This window comes from Pteropus alecto, unplaced genomic scaffold (genome assembly GCF_000325575.1).
Source record: "Pteropus alecto unplaced genomic scaffold, ASM32557v1 scaffold95, whole genome shotgun sequence".
Classification (NCBI taxonomy): domain Eukaryota; kingdom Metazoa; phylum Chordata; class Mammalia; order Chiroptera; family Pteropodidae; genus Pteropus; species Pteropus alecto.
This window is the reverse complement of record NW_006441071.1, coordinates 5,509,683-5,515,317: the sequence shown is the minus strand read 5'-3', so window position 1 is coordinate 5,515,317 and position 5,635 is coordinate 5,509,683.

Sequence of the window (5,635 nt, the reverse complement as noted above, 5' to 3'; positions counted from 1 at the left end):
AGTCACAGGCAGTGAACTGATTTCTGGCTTCACAGTATCAACGTCAGAAACCGAGTCAAGGTATTGGTGAGGAGTAGTGGGTGGGCAAGAGTGTGTTTTGGGGCCAAAGGTGTTATAAGTAAGGGGGAAAAAAATAAACAATCTAATTTACTCTGTAATGACCTGGATTCCACTCTTTCTGACCTTAGCTGGAGAAAAAGCCTTTGTTCCAGCAATGGGTAAGGCTGGCCCATATAGCTCAAGTTAAGCATAAAAGTAAAAAGCCTAACTTTTGGTTTGAACATGCAATGTTTGTTCCTGAGATCTGGCTAGGTCCTTCCCCGTTCTGCCCTTCTCTTCTCCAAGCAAGGAGAGGCGGGTGCTTGTGCTGACGGAGGACCTCCTTGGAGACCAGATCTGCACATTGATTCTCAGGACCCTCCTTCAGCATAATCAAAAGTCAACTGCAGGAAGCCAGTGGTCAGACGGACTTTCCCACCCTACCCAGTCAGCACAACATCAGGTCGGAAGGGTTCTCTGGAAGCCAATATAAACAGAGTCAGGCACATTTTCCCAGGGGACCTGACATCCAGATGGGTTTCTCAGCTTGGCTGCTGCCCACTCGCCCAGGCGTTGGTTTTCAAATTTTCCTGAAGATAATGACAAGCCTGTTCCTTCAGCAAGGACCTAGACTGAGAGCGATCTTGGAAATCAGAGATGGGGACACCCCGCTCCTCGATATCCTCCTGTCCCCCACCTCTGTTGGGCAGCAAAAGGGAAATATAACAAATTGTGAGGTGAAATGATGTCTGAGGAAGGTGCATTGGAGGAATAAAGGCTAGAATATGGTACTAATCAGATAGGAGTCGGAGATTTTTAAGAAACCAAAGTCTACACTTTGAAATTCCATAGAACAAACTCTTACGGGGAAGAGCATAGCTTCAATCCCTAGGGCTGTCCATAAATTCAGCTACAGAAAGATGGAGATTAGCAAGATATCCAAAAACTGAGGGCAAGAGCTAGCACCTTTTCTGGTCCTTCTGTTATGTATCAGGCACTGTGGGTCTTATTGTTCCCACCTTACAGATGAGGATGCAGAGGCCTCCATGGTTTTTGTAATTCACCCACAAAGTCCAGCTCTCTGCAGGGTATCTGTCGTACTCTGTCCGGTTTACCTCTATTGCACCGGAGTTGCTCTTAGGTTCTAGTCAATGCTGAAAGAGCATTAGGTGCCCTGTGCCAAGGAAGGAGAAAGCCTATAGGAAGGAGTAAGTCAATTTTGCTTCTTCTCGTGTCATCAGTGCAAAACATGGTGCTGGCACATGGCTGTTGCCAATAAAGTTTTTTGAGAAAATGAAAATGGTCATCTTAGCCCCAGCTTAAAGGTGAATTATTGTCCACAACTTGGAAACCAAGAAGCTCCCCAAAAACTCATGTCTAAGAATCAAAAGGTTGTGTAGTGCCAGGTTATGTGAGATTAACCAATGTTTCACTAAAGAATAGATGAATAAATGAATAATTTCTCTCTCCAAAGTGTTTCAAGACAAGGCGGGGCTACATTCTCATGGACCCTCTCCTGTCAGATTTTCTGTATGTATTTCCATGTCTGTGTGCCTCTGCTTAGAAGCTTTTGGCTTAGAAGAATCAGGCCTGAAGACAAAACTTAGCCATGTGAAATTAGGCACTTAGTAATTTCTCATTGAAAATCACAGTAATGATTTTAAAAAACAAAAATACCTCATATTTTACTCTCTTACCTATACTTCAGTAAACAAACAAAAAAAATTAAACAAATTCAAATAAGTTTCTGAGATTATTTTTCAGGAAAGAGTACTACAGACATACCTTCTTTAAAAATAAAGTGCATATAATTTTCTACATTCAAGACTTAGAGTTCTCTATTTGTGGAAGATACTAAAAATAGTTGCATCTGCCATAATATCAGAGCTTAGAATAGAAGTGTCTGTCCAAACTCACACATAGATCTTTCAAAATATTGCAGGTCGTGGGCTCTTTAGCATGGCCGTGATTAATTTTGTCAGGAGGAGGAGGCCATTTTTGATCCTGAACCCCCACCTGGTTATGCCTCACTGTTGACTTCCTTACTTGCCCACAGCAATATGCGTTGGCTTTGGCATGTGCAGGACCAAGCACCACAATCAATGGAGTCCATTGTTTCACAGCCAGGCACCTGTAGGGCAGGCTCAAACAATGAGGCTATATCAAGAACCCTGCCTTTCTCCTCAGGGCATCCACTGTGAAAGAAAACTTGTTGAGGCTTGGAAGCCCACTTGCATCATAATTAGACTGCTTGGCCAACAGTTAACCACCAACATCTCCAGGTGAATACACGAAGCTATTTCCAGATCTCAGGTACCTGCAAAGCCATGGGCCAAGGCAGCTTAAGCATCACATCTGTGCTCCCCTTGCCTCCAAATGAATGTTAGGTGTAAAGAATGAAGAGCACTGCAGGGTACTATAACTTGCCCTGTGACTTCTGGGTGTTTTGTTTTACACAAGGGCACAAGCACCCTTAGGTCATCCTCAGATCTATAAGATCATTACGGGTGGAATCTGATAACCTACCTGGACCAGGTCTTAGCCAGAGCCACAAAACGCCGAATTCCACACAGCAGAAGGCCCTCTTCTTTGGAGGTGGTATTAGTGTGCTATTATGACAATAAATATAACTTAATTTTTAAATGTTTAACACTTTTTAATATCTCTTATCTGTTGGTTGATTTGACTTTAAAAGACAACATAAAGACAATGATCACAGTTTCTGTAGTCAGGCATACCTGGGCTCCAATTTTGGGTCCACCACGTCAAGGATGCACGAAAGTAGATTAATTGCTTAATCTCTGAATCTCTGTTTTTTCATCTGCAAAATGAGGATAATTATAGCCAAAATATTACTGATAATTAAATAAGGTATGTAAAATATTTAGTACAGGCTCTGACCCACAGTGATAGATCCTCAATAAATGGTAGCTAGTACTCTATTGTTTTAATATGAGCCCAATGGTAAATAAAAAAATATGATGGTTGAATAACTGATGACATACTGAGTTTCAAATGTCTACCCTCACCAAAACTTAATGAGATCTATAATTTTGAAATTGAAATTGATGGCCAAACTTTTACTTCACATAAATCCTAGAAAACAGAGAAGATGACTGGTTATTTTAATCTCTAGTTCTAATTTGGGGTTAAGAAAATTCTAAAATCTTCAAGTTCTATGCTATTCGAAAAAAGATAACCATATGATTTCATTACACCAAATTTTAAGACATATGTTAAGAAATTTAGGCCTGCTAGTTAGATGCTATTTAAATCTCTTTCCTCATGGTTTGAACAAGTCACCTCATCTCTTTCTGCCTCAGTTTTCTTATTGGTAAAACAGGAATATTATTAGTACTTACCTTTCATGAGTCTTATAAGGATTAAGTAAATTGAAGAAGTAAAATCCTTAGCCCAGGGCTTGACTCAGTAATCATTCAACAAATGTTTTCTATGTCCACTCTGTGTTACTGCCGACAACACTGTTTCCCTCTTATTTGAAACCTTTCCTGCACTCTTTCATTCTCTATTACGTACTTTTGTCACTGCTATGGGAAAATCTTGATATCGGTGGCTTGGTGGTGATTTCTAACATGTGCTATTAATTTGATTTATTTCTCTATACAAACCTCCTTTAAACTGGAGAGAGAATGTGCCCTGAGACTTCTCACCAGAGGGGCAGCCTGTGGGAACAGTGCTACAGAAACAGAAAACGAGGTTTCGGAAAGCAGTGAACCTGGAGCGACCCATGTGGATTTCATTAGCACCAGGCAACATACTTACAATTTAATAAGGACTCCCAGTGAGGACATAAGGTAGAGCAGAACCCAGTTTTGATTTCAGGCTACCCAGGCAAGAGGTCAATGAGAAAATTAATATGATCTCTACCAGGCCCAATGGGTTTCTGTTCTCATAGAGGCGAGATCATTCCAGTACTCTGAATTTTGTGGTACGCCTTTTATTCCAAGCTTAAAACAAATCTGGGTCTTTCCTGCTCAAGGAATTTACTTATATGCGAAGTTTTATAAGAACATAAAAGTTAAATGCAGTTACATGTTTAACCGACTAATCAAAAAATAAGGATTAAATCAGAACTTCTCTTAAAAACTGAAGATACATTTATGTTGTTTTTGTGAAAAACCCACAAATATATCAAAAGAAGTCAAGAACATTTAAGAATCTTTCATCTCTACTGTATTTCATTTACTCTAGTTAATTAATTAAAGGTTAGCTAATACTGTGACTATCGTGGAGCTAGAATTAAAAGGTAAAATCGATATGTGTATAATGAAATTTTTGTGGTCTTAATCCTTTTACAAGCTGTAAGTGACACTTACATTTTTTCTATTTATCTCTTTATTTTTTCCTAATTTAATGATTCCTGCTTTTTCTAGGCTATGCCTCATACATTAAAACATTTGAGTTCATTAAAGGTGGTTGATTGCATTCTGGTTTGTGCATAAACTTTCTTCCAAATGAAGGAAGCAAAGGAGGCCATGACTTCCTTTCCTTTCCTTTCTCTGCCTGTTGGCAATGAGATAAAGTAAAATTAATTACGCTTATCTGTTGACTTCTTAATGTGTTTTTCTGAAAACTTCTCTTCAATAAAAAAGTTTACAAATATGGGCAGGATATTTCTTAATCTATCTTCTTATTATTATCTAATCTGGACATTAATTTGGAACTGATAACTTTGCTAGATTATGAAACAACCCCAGAAAAGTTTCACAAGTAAAAAAGGTCATAGTTAAATTAATGAAAAAGCCAAAAGTATGTCCATGTAGTCCCACTTCTTGCACGTTCTTAAAATTCCAGTTTACATTTAGTTTTGTATGAAATATTATTTAATAGGAATCAACTCGTTCTGGAACACAAACATCAGTTCTTATTCTTGATTCAGCCAGTCTTCTATTTAACAAATATGGCAGTTAAGAAATGGGGATGTTTAAGTATTCTGGATAATTTGGTTTAGTGTTGCAAACACTGAGTTGTTTATGTGTTCATGTGTTATCACAAATTAGACAAAGGATTACAGTATAAAAGGATATTGGGCTAAAACTTTACTTAAAACTATTCTAATTTGGGTTTCTTATCACGATGTTCTCTTTGTCACTCTTATGTGTTTCTTTGGATAGGTGTGTAAAGCCGCTTTCTTTTGTACTAACAAAGAGAATTTTGATTCTAGAACAGTTGGTGAAAACATGAGAAAAAGTAATTGGGAGAAACATATGTGGTCAGTATAGGATAACTTTGCCTTAGCATTCTAAGTCTCTCTTTCTGAGAAGTCTCTTTTCCCTCTACATCTTGTGGGATGCTGGGCCACTGATAGAGGTGGTAGGTATGGAGCCAGTGCAGCCCTAAGCCATAAGACAATGCAGATTCTATGCATTTTCCTCAATGGTCACACTAATGGGGGTGATGGTGGCAGTAGGGCAGGGGCCCCCAACCCCTGGGCCACGGACCAGGTCCGTGGCCTGTTAGGAAGTGGGCCGCACAGTAGGTGAGTGGCGGGTGATGGAGTGAAGCTTCATCTGTATTTGCAGCCGCTTCCCAGCACTAGTGTCACCACCTCGGCTCCACCTCAGATCATCGGGCA